This window comes from Manis pentadactyla, chromosome 2 (assembly GCF_030020395.1).
Source record: "Manis pentadactyla isolate mManPen7 chromosome 2, mManPen7.hap1, whole genome shotgun sequence".
In the NCBI taxonomy this organism is placed as follows: domain Eukaryota; kingdom Metazoa; phylum Chordata; class Mammalia; order Pholidota; family Manidae; genus Manis; species Manis pentadactyla.
Genome location: NC_080020.1, coordinates 23,675,091 through 23,690,462, shown reverse-complemented (window position 1 = coordinate 23,690,462; position 15,372 = coordinate 23,675,091). Strand labels below are relative to the sequence as shown.

The 15,372-nt window shown below is 40.9% G+C and overlaps 1 protein-coding gene across 2 annotated transcripts in view; it reads left to right on the top strand.

Annotated features, from left to right (window-relative positions):
• The window catches only part of ARHGEF37 (Rho guanine nucleotide exchange factor 37), an 83,439-nt gene that overhangs the window by 31,390 nt on the left and 36,677 nt on the right, over positions 1 to 15,372 (top strand). The window lies entirely within an intron of this gene.

Below are 15,372 nucleotides of genomic sequence, written 5' to 3'. Positions count from 1 at the left end.
AAAGGTTTGGATGACCAGAGCATAAACAAGGAGGGATAAGTGGGTATAAATGTCTTACCTGTCTCCCTCAGTCTCTTTTCATCTGACCTGGGGCCGCTTGACAACATTTCAAGGTCAGGGTTTCAAGTGTAGTTAGGGGAGGAGGATGACTGGTGCTGGGCAGAGAAGAGAAGGGGGGCATGGCGCCCAGTACAGTGGCCATCCAGGGCCCCCTGGCCTTTACACCAGCAATCTTCCACCTTTTTCTAGGCATGAATGATGATGGTGGAGGCTAAAAATAACAAATATACAAACAAATTTTTAAAGCCCACTTCCTGAGCATTTACTAAATGTTCAGCACTTTTCTGACGTATTAACTCATTTATTCCTCACAACTGTGCAAAGTAGATACTATTATCTCAGTGTCAGTTGAAACTGAGTAGCCTCTCAAGGTCATGCAGCTAGTGGTGGATACAGGATTTGAATTTGGGCACTTGACCTCTGGAGCTGGCACTCTCAACTGCTGCGCTGAACAGCTTCCAGGTAGAAGAGAATGGCATTAAACCTCTGTGTTACGTGTTTACTATTTCCTTGAAAATACTGTCCTTTATTAAAACAGTGATTTAATGGGTTACAATCTCCTATATAGAGGATTACAAAATTAAAGAACAAGATTTTTTTTAAGTACCTGGTAGTTACTCTCACCTTTTATCATTTTATCCTTATTCCTGTTAATAATTACCACTTACTTGAGTGGGAATTGATATGGCCTCAGGCTGAAGATTCCCTAAGGGTCTGGGGAGTCTGAGGTCAGGCTCTTCTGTTGCTGTGGGTTTGGGGCTCCCTGTGGTTCCCTGGTAAGGGTCCATCTCTGCCTTCCTGCTTGACCTGAAAAGAGTCCAGATGCCGCTTTGTTCCCTGAGTACGCCTGCTGACACCTCCATTCCCTGCCTTCATCGCTTCCCTGGTAGAGTTGCCAGATAAAAAACAGGATGCCCAATTACATTTGAATCTCAGATAAAGAATGAGTAATGTTTTTTTTTTGAGTTTTTATAATTTTAATAACTATTGCAAAGCTGTTGCTATTAGTTGAATTTGATAGTACCAGCTTTCCCATACCTTTATCTCTAGTATTGAATTGAATTTTAAATCTTTGCTAGTCTTGATATTTCCTCTTTTAATAAATACTTCCTTAGATAATTGTTGCTCATTTGGTTGTTTGCAGGAATGCTACTCCCAACATTTTTATTTATTTATTTATTTATTTATTTTATTATCATTAATCTACAATTACATGAAGAACATTATGGTTACTAGACTCCCCCCTTCACTAAGTCCCCCCCGACAAACCCCATTACAGTTACTGTCCATCAGCATAGTAAGATGCTGTAGACTCACTACTTGTCTTCTCTGTGTTGCACATCTGTCCCTATGCCCCCCGCCAATTATACATGCTAATCGTAAGGCCCCCTTTCTTATTCCCCACCCTTCTCCCTCCCTTCCCACCCATCCTCCCAGTCCCTTTCCCTTTGGTAACTGTTAGTCCATTCTTTGCTTCTGTGATTCTGCTGCTGTTTTGTTCCTTCAGTTTTTCTTTGTTCTTATACTCCATATATGAGTGAAATCATTTGGTACTTGTCTTTCTCCGCCTGGCTTATTTCACTGAGCATAATACCCTCTAGCTCCATCCATGTTGTTGCAAATGGTAGGATCTTTTTTTTTCTTATGGCTGAGTAATATTCCATTGTGTATATGAACCACATCTTCTTTATCCATTCATCTACTGATGGACTTTAAGGTTGCTGCCATTTCTTGACTATTGTAAATAGTGCAGCGATAAACATAGGGATGCATCTGTGTTTTTCAAAGTGGGCTGCTACATTCTTAGGGTAAATTCCTAGAAGTGGAATTCCTGGGTCAAATGGTATTTCTATTTTGAGCTTTTTGAGGAACCTCCATACTGCTTTCCACAATGGTTGAACTAATTTGCATTCCCACCAGCAGTGTAGGAGGGATCCCCTTTCTCTGCAACCTAGCCAACATTTGTTGTTTGTCTTTTGGATGGTGGTGATCCTTACTGGTGTGAAGTGACATGTCATTGTGGTTTTAATTTGCATTTCTGTGATGATTAATGATGTGGAGCATCTTTTCATGTGTCTGTTGGCCATCTGAATTTCTTCTTTAGAGAACTGTCTCTTCATATCCTCTGCCCATTTGTTAATCAGGTTATTTGCTTTTTGGGTGTTGAGGTGTGTAAGTTCTTTATATATTTTGGATGTCAACCCCTTGTCAGATATGTCATTTACAGATATATTCTCCCATACTGTAGGATGCCTTTTTGTTCTACTGATGGTGTCCTTTGCTGTACAGAAGCTTTTCAGCTTGATATAGTTCACTAGTTCATTTTTGCTTTTGTTTCCCTTGCCCGGGGAGATATGTTCATGAAGAAGTCGCTCATGTTTATGTCTAAGAGATTTTTGCCCATGTTTTTTTCTAAGAGTTTTATGGTTTCATGACTTACATTCAGGTCTTTGATCCATTTTGAATTTACTTTTGTGTGTGGGGTTAGACAATGATCCAGTTTCATTCTCTTACATGTAGCTGTCCAGTTTCGCCAGCACCATCTGTTGAAGAGACTGTCATTTCCCCATTGTATGTCCATGGCTCCTTTATCATATATTAATTGACCATATATGTTTGGGTTAATATCTGGGGTCTCTGTTCTGTTCCACTGGTCTGTGGCTCTGTTCTTGTGCCAGTACCAAGCTGTCTTGATTACTGTGGCTTTGTAGTAGAGCTTGAAGTTGGAGAGCAAGATCCCCCCAACTTTATTCTTCCTTCTCAGGATTGCTTTGGCTATTTCGGGTCTTTGGTGTTTCCATATTAATTTTTGAGCTACTTGTTCCAGTTTGTTGAAGAATGCTGTTGGTAATGGATAGGGATTGCATCAAATCTGTATATTGCTTTGGGCAGGATGGTCATTTTGACAATATTAATTCTTCCTAGCCAAGAGCATGGGATGAGTTTCCATTTGTTAGTGTCCTCTTTAATTTCTCTTAAGAGTGTCTTATAGTTTTCAGGGTATAGGTCTTTCACTTCCTTGGTTAGGTGTATTCCTAGGTATTTTATTCTTTTTGATGCAATTGTGAATGGAATTGTCTTCCTGATTTCTCTTTCTATTCGTTCATTGTTAGTGTATAGAAAAGCCACAGATTTCTGTGTGTTGATTTTGTATCCTGCAACTTTGCTGAATTCCGATATTAGTTCTAGTAGTTTTGGAGTGGAGTCTTTAGGGTTTTTTATGTACAATATCATGTCATCTGCAAATAGTGACAGTTTAACCTCTTCTTTAACCAATCTGGATTCCTTGTAGTTCTTTGTTTTGTCTACTTGCCATGGCTAGGACCTCCAGTACTATGTTGAATGACAGTGGAGAGAGTGGGCATCCCTGTCTTGTTCCCAATCTCAGAGGAAAAGCTTTCAGCTTTTCAGTGTTCAGTATGATGTTGGCTGTGAGTTTATCATATCTGGCCTTTGGATGTTGAATTTTGTCGAATGCTTTTTCAGCATCTATGGAGATGATCATGTGGTTTTTGTCCTTCTTTTTGTTGATGTGGTGGATGATGTTGATGGATTTTCGGATGTTGTACCATCCTTGCATCCCTGGGATGAATCCCACTTGGTCATGGTGTATGATCCTTTTGATGTATTTTTGAATTCGGTTTGCTAATATTTTGTTGAGTATTTTTGCATCTACGTTCATCAGGGATATTGGTCTGTAATTTTCTTTTTTGGTGGTGTCTTTGCCTGGTTTTGGTATTAGGGTGATGTTTGCTTCATAGAATGAGTTTGGGAGTATTTCCTCCTCTTCTATTTTTCGGAAAACTTTAAGGAGAATGGGTATTATTTCATCTCTGAATGTCTGATAAAATTCCGAGGTAAATCCATCTGGCCCGGGGGTTTTTTCTTGGGTAGTTTTTTTGTTACTGCTTCAATTTCCTTGCTGGTAATTGGTTTGTTTAGATTTTGTGTTTCTTCCTTGGTCAGTCTTGGAAGGTTGTATTTTTCTAGGAAGTTGTCCATTTCTTTTAGGTTTTCCAGCTTCTTAGCATATAGGTTTTCATAGTATTCTCCAATAATTCATTGTATTTCTGTTGGTTCCATCGTGATGTTTCTCGTTTCTGATTCTGTTGATGTGTTTCGATTCTCTTTTTCTCTTAATAAGTCTGGCTAGAGGCTTATCTATTTTGTTTATTTTCTCAAAGAAGCAGCTCTTGATTTCATTGATTTTTTCTATTGTTTTATTCTTCTCAATTTTGTTTATTTCTTCTCTGATCTTTATTATGTCCCTCCTTCTGCTGACTGTAGGCCTCATTTGTTCTTCTTTTTCCAATTTTGATAATTGTGATGTTAGACTATTCATTTGGGTTTGTTCTTTCTTCTTTAAATATGCCTGGATTGCTATATACTTTCCTCTTAAGACTGCTTCGCTGCATCCCACAGAAGTTGGGGCTTTGTGTTGTTGTTGTCATTTATTTCCATATATTGCTGGATCTCCATTTTAATTTGGTTGTTGATCTATTGACTATTTAGGAGTGTATTGTTAAGCCTCCATGTGTCTGTGAGCCTTTTTGCTTTCTTTGTACAATTTATTTCTAGTTTTATACCTTTGTGGTCTGAAAAGTTGGTTGGTAGAATTTCAATCTTTTGGAATTTACTGAGGCTCCTTTTGTGGCCTAGTATGTGGTCTATTCTGGAGAATGTTCCATGTGCAGTTGAGAAGAATGTGTATCCTGTTGCTTTTGGGTGTAGAGTTCTATAGATGTCTATTAGGTCCATCTGTTCTAGTGTGTTGTTCAGTGCCTCTGTGTCCTTACTTATTTTCTCTCTGGTGGATCTATCCTTTGGAGTGAATGGTGTGTTGAAGTCTCCTAAAATGAATGCATTGCATTCTGTTTCCTCCTTTAGTTTTGTTAGTGTTTGTTTCACATATGCTGGTGCTCCTGTGTTGGGTGCATATATATTTATAATGGTTATATCCTCTTGTTGGACTGAGCCCTTTATCATTATGTAATGTCCTTCTTTATCTCTTGTTACTTTTTTTGTTTTGAAGTCTATTTTGTCTGATACTAGTACTGCAACACCTGCTTTTTTCTCCCTGTTGTTTGCATGATATATCTTTTTCCATCTCTTGATTTTTTGTCCGTGCATGTCTTTGGGTTTGAGGTGAGTCTCTTCTAAGCAGCATATCGATGGGTCTTGTTTTTTTATCCATTCAGTGACTCTGTATCTTTTGATTGGTGCATTCAGTCCATTTACATTTAGGTTGATTATCGATAGGTATGTACTTATTGCCATTTCAGGCTTTAGATTCGTGGTTACCAAAGGTTCCAGGTTACTTTCCTTATTATCTAAGAGTCTAACTTAACACATTTAGTATGCTGTTACAAATACAATCTAAAGGTTCTTTTCTATTTCTCCTCCTCCTTTCTTTATATATTAGGTATCAAATTCTGTACTTTTTGTCTATCCCTTGATTGACTTTGGGGATAGTTAATTTAATTTTGCATTTGCTTCATAATTAGCTGTTCTACTTTCTTTACTGTGGTTTTATTACCTCTGGTGACAGCTATTCAACCTTTGGAACACTTCCATCTATAGCAGTCCCTCCAAAATACACTGTAGAGATGGTTTGTGGGAGGTAAATTCTCTCAGCTTTTGCTTATCTGGAAATTGTTTAATCCCTCCTTCAAATTTAAATGATAATCTTGCCAGATAACATAATCTTGGTTCCAGGCCCTTCTGCTTCATGGCATTAAATACATCATGCCACTCCCTTCTGGCCTGTAAGGTTTCTGCTGATAAGTCTGATATTAGCCTGATGAGCTTTCCTTTGTATGTGATCTTATTTCTGCCTCTGGCTGCTTTTAACAGTCTGTCCTTATCCTTGATCTTTCCCATTTTAAGTACTATGTGTATTGGTGTTGTCTTCCTTGGGTCCCTTGTGTTGGGAGATCTGTGGATCTCCATGGCCTGAGAGACTATCTCCTTCCCCAGATTGGGGAAGTTTTCAGCAACTACCTCCTCAAAGACACTTTCTATCCCTTTCTCTCTCTTCTTCTTCTTCTGGTATCCCTATAATGTGAATATTGTTCCGCTTGGATTGGTCACACAGTTCTCTCAATATTCTTTCATTCTTAGAGATCCTATTTTCTCTCTGTGCCTCAGCTTCTTTGTATTCCTCTTCTCTAGTTTCTATTTCATTTATTGTCTCCTCCACCATATCCAACCTGCTTTTAATACCCTCCATCATGCTCTTCAGCGATTGGATCTCCAACCTGAATTCATTCCTGAGTTCTTGGATGTCTTTCCGTACCTCCGTTAGAATGTTGATGATTTTTATTTTGAACTCCCCTTCAGAAAGAGTCACTAGGTCCATATCACTTAAATCTTTCTCGGGAGTTGTATTAACAATTTTACTCTGGACATGGTTCCTTTGGCGTTTCATGTTTGTATATGGCGCCCTCTAGGGTCCAGAAGCTCTATTCTGGAGCTGCTCAGCCCCTGAAGCAATGTCAGGGGTCACAGGGGAGTGGTACTGGTGCCTGGGGGGAGGAAAGAGCTGTTCCCAGCCTTCCAGCTGCTGTGCCTGTCTCCACTGCCTGAGCCAGTTGGCCGGTTACACAGGTATGTTTTTGTCCCAGAGCAGCCAGATACGGATCCCTGCTTTCCACAAGCAGCCAGAATCCCAGTCTCCCCAGGAACTCTGCCTGTATTAACTTTCCAACCCAGTAGTCATGCGAGTCTCATGAAAGCACCGTGAAATGTAGGTTTGTGCTCCTAGAGCAGATCTCTGGAGCTAGGTACTCAGCAGTTCCAAGCCTTCCACTCCCTCCCTGCTCTGTTTCTCTTCCTCCCATGGTGAGCTGGGGTAGGAGAGGGGCTCGGGTCCCGCGGAGCCACAGCTCTGGTACGTTACCCTGTTCGGTGAGGTCTGCTCTTTTCTCCAGGTGTGTGCAGTCTGACGCCGTCCTCTTTCCTATTGCTCTCTCAGGATGAGTTGCACCAACTATATTTTCTAATTGTATCCAATTTTAGGAGGAAGCCTCTGTCTCTGCTCTCATGCTGCCATCTTTTATGAGTAATGTTTTAGTATAAGTATATCCCATGCAACATTTGGGATGTATTATACTAAAAAATTATTCATTGTTTACCTGAAATTCACATTTAACTGAGCATCCTGTTTTTCCCTCTCCCACCACTGAATTTGGCAACCCTATTCCCTGGCCTTTACAGAGTCCATGGAAAACAGCCGGTTCAGCCTCCCTGCCCCTTGTTGTTAGCCAGAAAGAGGCAAAAAAACCCACAGGGCTTTCCTTCCCCTTGGTGCACTGTGGGCCGGGCCCAGGCTGCCCTGGCTCCCGCCACCTCTCTCTAAGCCTCATCCAGCCTCAGCCTTACTGTATGAGGAAGGCCCTTTTCCTAGTCCAGCAGCCACAGCACTTAAAATTTTGGACCTCAAGCCTGACTGTCTTTTTTTTTTTTTTTTTAGGAGAGCCAGGGAGAGGCTTTTATTTAGAAATATAGTGAGAGGAAAGAGGTCCTGGCTCATGCCAGGAGGGAACAAGAGAACCCGGGGTGGTGCGTTGTCTAGGGGATTTATAGGCAGTTGAGAATTTTTGGGAATTGAGGGTTTAGGGTTGTGGACTTGAACCACCCGCCCTGCCCCCAGGGTGAGCTGGATCATTACCTGTCTGCTAGGGCTGTTGACAGTGAAGTCACGGATTATGCTGAGATACCCTTGCGGAGCACTCAAACATTCCAGGCCAAGTTGCTCCTGGCCTTTTGACCTTTAACTGATCTCACTGAAGGTGTCTATATTCCTAGTCTGGTATCTTTACCCTAGACAATTAGTGTAACCTTGACTTTGCATAATGCTGAACACAGTGTTTTGATAGGGACTTTACATTGTTACATTGCTTTGACTGTATGTATCCTGCCTTGTTTTTTCCAGAGGCTCTCACTTTACTCTGACTACACCCACAGTCCCTGCCTCATTTTCCCTCTCTACAGATAGAGACCCTAGCTGCTGCTAGGGAAAGGGGGTGATGACTGCTCTGGCTGCTTCATGCTGAGAGGGGGCACAGTGAGGGGTGCAGCTAGGTCTCCATCACTGGTCAGTTGAGAGGGCCTTGGAAGATGGGCACTTCTATTCTGGGTTACATTTCTATTACTTTTTGTAGTTTTATGGCTTCTAGACAAGATAGAACAAATTGTGCTGCTAGGTTAAGTAGTAACATCTGGAGTTGGATTTCCATTCTGGAAGGACAAACTTGATGAGATTAAGAATGCATGGCTGAATATGAGGACTAGAAATAGTAAAACTTTAATTGAAATGATGGGAGAAAACTAAAACATCTGTAAAATCATAGCCAGATATTTTAAATAAACTAGAAATCTGAATCTAGTTTATGTCCCAATGACTAGTATTAGGATTTAATATAGATAAGGCTGCATTATTGAAACAATACTTTTCTCTAAAATCACCCTCATTTTTATTAGAAGTAACCAGATTAAAAAAATAATTAACACTTGGCTTGACTATTTGCATAAGTGCAGCAAGAAGAGCAATTGATTACATAGGCTCTTTTAAATGAGCTTTGCTGGAACTTTTTATAAGGAATTTCAGATTGAACTTTTAAAGGCTTCTTGAGGCCAGAAAGCCAAGCCAGACTTGCCATCAGGTTTTGCCTGCAGTACCTGTAGATTTGTGAAAATTCCTCTCTTCTTGAGGTTCCCAAGACATTCCTGAGGTTCCTGCACCTGCCAGGAAGTGACCTTCCTTACTCACCTGGTAAGGCTGCTGGAAACCCTGTAAGCAAGATACTAGGCCAGTTCTTCCAAGGGGCTTTGTTGGCTCCATAAAGTCAATCTTAGTTCCTTAAAGCTGTCTGGTCACATCTGAGTTTACACATGTGTCTCTCAGGTATGACATTCCAGTCAAGGCCTTGGTAATATAACCTGTGTTTTTAATTGGTCCTCTTACAAGGAAAGCAGATTCTTATTGAACTTATGCAAATAAACATTACTGCCTTGAAATATAAAATTAGTCACTGAAAGTTTTTAAATTCTGGAGTGATCAGGTAGAAAGATATGTTTCAATTCTGCTTATAAAGATATTGTCATTTACTAAACTGTTGTCAGCTTAAAAGAAACAGCTTAAAACACTTTATCAGCAACATTTGAAACAAAAAGCCACAAAATCATCTTCCTTAGTTTACTTAATCCTATGTAACCAATACCTGTTCTGCTGAAATCTAGTTCTTTACTAGTTTAGGAGTAATAAAACAGTAACTATAAATGACAAAAGACTTACAAATGACAATGGTTAAAGGTCTGATGAGAGTTTACTGTAAGACAGTTGACATAAGGAAATTGGGATAGTTCTGTAACACAAAACATTCAGTAACAAAGTTTAGCATCATTCCCTTTGACAGTGTTTTCCAGGTAATTAAGCAGGTAATTATATATCTGATAAATAAGCCAAATTAGCCAAATACTTTCCCCAATGAGAAAAAATTCATCTGACATGTTCAGGGGCCCTCTGGAAAAAATCAGAGTTAACTAGAGGTAAAAGCACCTTTTTGAATTTGATTTTGGGAAGTTGTCAGAAGAAAGTTTCTTTGGCACTTGCTTAAATAGGATTATAGGTTGCCATGAAAAAATACTTACCATTTAACCAGAATGACAACAAAATACCTCAAAGGCAAATACGGAAGGTTACACAATTGTTAGCAAAGTTTAGCTTTTAGTCCTTTTAATATTAAGATCTCATTTTCTTAAATACTCAGACAACTTATTGAGATTTAAGCATGAGAAACTGCTTTGATAAAACAATCAGAAAACCTTTTGCAATCTTTCAAAATAAAGAGCAAACTCTTTAAGAAAAATTCATCTTTTTAACTGAAAACAAAATTCTAGTTTTGTTTTGTATTTGATATTAAGACTCATTTGCTTTAATTTCACATAGCATGACCATATTAAATTCTTCCACAAATGTTCTACAACCTTCTTTTTACATTTAGAATTCCCCCCTTTAAATAAACATCTATACTTTAGAACAAAGTTACTTTCTTTAATTTTTTTTATTTTTTTATTTTTTTTTCAAATTTTGAAGCAACTTTAATAGCATGGCAAGAATCTAAGGATAACATAACACATTCTGTAGAACCAAGAATCTCAGGTTAATAAATACATTCTTTAGAATCAAGCGTGTACATGGCCAAATAAAGGATGCTTTTAAAATCATGGTCTCAACTGTGGTTAACTATGGCTAAGCGCTGCATATCTTCCACTAACATCCTCATTTCATTTCTTAAAATATTATGAAATATTGTTGCATACAAGAGTATCTGTAATACAATCTTTAAAGCACAACAAAGAGTGAACCTACTGTGCAACTTAAGAAACAGAACATTATTGAATCCCATCTCTCTGGAATACAGTGCTGTTTATCACGCCCATGCTTTTCTGTATATACTTTCTTTTATTAAAAGGCACGTTCTTTAGCATACAGAAATGTTTTCCTTATTATTTCAAGTAGTTTTAATTAAAATTTAAAACCATTAGGAACTTTAATTTTCAGTGAACACTGAGAAGTAGGCTATTGTAAACTGTCACACTAGCATTCTTTAGATTGACAAATTTATGAACACATTTTATAATTTCTGAAACCATGTGCTTTGCAGCATAATCTCACTAAGCACAAAATATGTCTAAACTTAGCAAAACTTTAAGGTTTTAGGTTACTACAAAAATTCTCAAGTTGTAGGTGGGTATACACACTGTAACACATAATTATTATTAAGATGTTTACTTCCTACACTTAGTTTACTCACTCCTAACAACTATGCTAGATTACTTACAAAACCTTTACTGAACATTAGACAAAGTCAAGCCTCTAAGCATTTTGTTCTTGAAAGATTTAGCAGATACCATCAACTTAAATGACTTTAGATAAACTTAGGCAGCTGATAACCATAAGGACATGACCATTTCAGTTTAACTTAAATGTAGCATTAATGCTTAATATCTTTAACTAGAATTTTCTGGAAGTTTTATAATGCCCAATTTTCACAAGCGCTTGTCTTTAAATCAGTTTTACTAATACCATCTGGAAGTAGAAAAAGATTTTTCATTTACATGCTTAGACACACAAACATACAGATTGAGACGTAATGACAACAGTTAGCAACACTTTTCATAAAAGAACATATACACAGACAGATAAACTGATACAGAGATGAGTTACTGATATCCAGTTGCCTTCTTTCCTTTTAGCTTACTTGACTAAAAGTATCTCAGTTCTCAAGAATACACTCTAAGGGTGAGCAGTTTACATCACTGGGTTAAGGTTTAGATGGCCCCAGACTAACAGGGCTGATGAAGGCTCTGAACTGATGGGGACTGTGCATGTCCAGGGAGCTAGAAATGAAATGCAAGTACAATTCTAGCTCCAGTCATTTAAAGCCAGGCTGTATTGTAAAAGATAAATATCTTTCAAGGAGTTTACTTAAAAAACTCCCCAATTTTTGAGGATAATGATGAATCCAGTAAGTAGAATAGATTTTCACCAAAAAAATTGAAAACTAGTTCCATATTGTAGTGGTTCACGGGACTTTTGACTATTTTTCTTCCTTGTGGCAAAATATATTTAGCTGCATAACCTTATTATATTGTATACTTCTCTCAGGGGCCAAGCCTCTCTAATCAGAGACTTTGTATTGATGCCAGGCTTGTGAAGAAGATACGGCACTTTTTTTAGGGTTTAGGGATCGAATTGCTCCCAGTTCCCCAGAATGCATGTCAGAGGCCTGTCTGGCTTTACACTTGAAGAGGATGCTCCTACCTGGAAGAGAGAGGACAGGTGTGCGACACCTGGTTGGCCTTTCTCTGTGAGGGCATCCCCTCACTTGGAGTCTGGGTGACAGTGGTCAATCACCCCCTCTGCCAAGCCTACTGGACTTAACCACTCCTTACTAGCGTGGCCTGTATCTTGCCTTGATTTCTCTCTTGCCTTCCCACTCAGCAAGAGTTGCTTCAGAGTCCTGGATCTAGTGGGAACCTCACCAGTGTGCTCTTACTTTACGCCTTCTGGGAGTCTTGATCCAGACTCTAGTTTCTCTGCAAGAGCTTTAGTATAGTACACTCGGGATCATTCCTTGAGAGCCCCCTGCCTGTCCAATAAGTGCAGGGACTGTGTGACCTCTCCCTGCCAGAGCCTTGGTCAGAGCCACATGCCTGTTTTGTTTCTCTGGGGCTGCAGAAAAGGAAATGCCTAGCCCCAGGATGGCTGCCTCTAAGATAGGGAGGTCAATAGAATAGACCATTTACATGTTGGGCTTTACAGACTTCATTTATATTACACAGGAGAAAGTGGTGTAGGCCTAAGAGGAGGGCTTTGAATGGGGAGCAGGGGAACATTTCCAAGGCCAGAGATAAAATTCAGAGGCTGCCACGGGCATTTATGGAGGGGTGGGGGAGGTCTATACTCTTAAACACCAGTTCCTGCCATTGCCTGGGAATTATCCCGCTAGTTACCCACTGCAGCAAATCTGATCCGTGAGACAAGAGTTCAGGGGTCATCTGCGACTCTGGCATAGGCAGCAGCCCAGCTGGAGGTTCACTCAGCGCCATGGGATCAATCGGCCAGAGCTGAGATCCAGGACCACTGTCCACTAGTCTGGTCTGCCCTCAGAGTCCGCAGATTAGGAGAGGAAAACAGGAAATCGGCTCAGCCACTCCCCAACATTCCTGTTCATCCAGAGGTGGGGGATCAGGAGCGACAGAGGGAAACCTTTCACCTGAGACTTAAGACTGGTAGCCGACGCTAATTGTCTTTTAAGTGGCTAACGGGTGCCCAGACACGTTTTTATGAGCTAAAGAGTGCAGCATTAAGTCAGGAATAACAGCGAAGTGTGGAGAGAGTTAGGGACGCCCCCCGCCTCACCCAGAGGCCAGGGCGGCCTGAAGCAGCAGGCTGGGAGTCAGAGACAGAGAGAGAGTCACTCCTCATGGATACCCAGTTGGGCTGTCGGGGTCTGATTCCAGACGCGGGCCTTTGAGAAGCCACTGAAGTGCAGCCTCGGCCTGGACTCCAGCAGGTGCCCATGGCCTTCCTCAGTCCCTCGCATCCAAGGAGAGGCCTCTGAAGGGGAATCCTGGCCTCCACTCAGGTGACTTTCCCAGCTCCCAGGGGAGACGGGGGATCCACTGAGGGAGACTCAGGGGAACCTGTCACTCGAGACTTTGAGATCGGCAACCGGGCTAGTCCCATGTCAGTGGCTGATGAGAGCCCGATGGTGTGTGCCACAGACGGCTTCCTTCTGTAAGGACAGTGAAGGAAAAGGCAGGCTTGGATGCCGATACTCACCTCCGAAGCTATCCCGTATGAGCCCCCAAAGATGATGCTGGGGTTCTTGTTTGCAGAATCGAAGAATGAACTTAGCAAATGCCCAAGGTAGGAGAGCCAGGGAGAGGCTTTTATTTAGAAATAAAGTGAGAGGAAAGGGCTCCTGGCTCATGCCAGGAGGGGACAAGAGAGCCCCAAGCCTTACTGTCTTTAATGGACTTTTTCCCTTCCAAAGGAGTCAGGTCCCTTGTCCTTACAAATGATTCCCAACCCAGCACAGACGTGCACAGGACTTCCTGCACAGGGCCATCTCACTAGAAGGCCCCATGCTCTGGGGCGATGCTGTCCAACAGAAATACAATGCGCATCACAAATTTAATAGAAATTTTGAGTAGCTACATTAAAAAGATTAAAGAAGCAGGTGAAATTAATTTTAATAATATATTCTATTTAACTCAGTAGATCCAAAATAATATTTCAACATGTAATTGATATAAAAATTACTTATATTTTACTTCTTTTTCAGTACTATCTGTGAAATCCAGTGTCTTTACACCATCAGCACACATCAGTGTGGATCCTCCATATTTGTAGTGCCCAATAGCCACGTGGAGCTGGTGACTACTGTTTTGGGGCAGTGCAGGTCTAATGGTTCAGAGTGGGGCTTAGGAGGTCACTGGCAAGCCTCACTTTCTGCCTGTCTAACATGAGCCAGCTATGACTCAGAGTTCTCAATGTATAGTAGCCCTTTCCATTCTTACAGCACTGGTTACTTGATGATGATCATCATCATCCCCATCTTACTAAAGAAAAAAACTGAGGCTCAGAGAGGTTAAGTAACTGACCCACAGTCACACAGCTTCACCAGGCAAAGTCAGGATTTGAACCCAACTCTTTGAGACTCTAGAGCCTTTGCTCTTGACCATCCTGCCTCTGTTTCTCTCCTTTCTGACTAATTTCATCCAGAGTAGAGTATCCTTTTGATGCTGAGAGTAACTTCTTTGCTGCCATGCCTTCTTTGCAGTCTGTGGCTATAAGGACAGGAGAAGAAATGTCTTTACTTTGGTGTCCTGGGCAATCTTGCTTTATTGAACACCTCTGCTCTCTGGGAGTTTACCTTTCTCTGCTGTTCAGTTAATGATACACCCCTGCCCCTGGCCATACTGGTTATGATACAGTTTCTTTGGCATTATTCACATTCCTGAGGAGGCACATACCCCTGTTAAGTAGAATGTGGGGACCACCCTAGGTTTCATGGCTATGCCCAAGCTATCTCTTAGCAGGGATGTCTCCACAGCTGGCTGATCTCCTATCATTCAGCAACTCCATAGCTGCAGTTTCCTGTGATCTTCCCTGGTCATATTCTCCCTAATTCTGGGGGCTTCTCCTTAGGGAGTGCTCTCTGATGATTGGCTGGATCAGCACTGGGGAACAGGATTGGTCCTGGGGTGGCAATCTCATTGCAGGAGTCTCTGCTGAGAGCTGGACCATGCTGGTATAGGCACCATTTGATGTGTCCCAAGTGGGACCTGGTCCGGGTCAGAAGTCCAGCCTATAGCTTTAGCGGGCAATAGGGGCAGCTGGGCTTTCTGTGGTCCATGGCTTCCCACCTGCCCTTTTGTGGCTAATACATTCTCTTCACCCTCACCACCTCCCCCAGATGGACAACCAAATACTCTTGCTTGGGAATTTGTGGTAGCATTCTAACAGCCAAGCCTGAACCACTTTTGACCCCTAGTTTAGTCTCAACATAGTATACATCTTTTTTTTTTTAATTAATAAACTTTATTTTTTAAGGTACTTTTAGGCTTACAGAAAAATTAAGTAGAAAGTATATAAACTCCTATCTCCCTTCCCAAGCTACCCCTATTAACATCTTATATTAGTGTGGCACATTTATTATAACTGATGAATGAATATTGACATATTATTGACTAAAGCCCATAGTGTACATTGGGGATCACCCCTCTTTGTGTTGTACA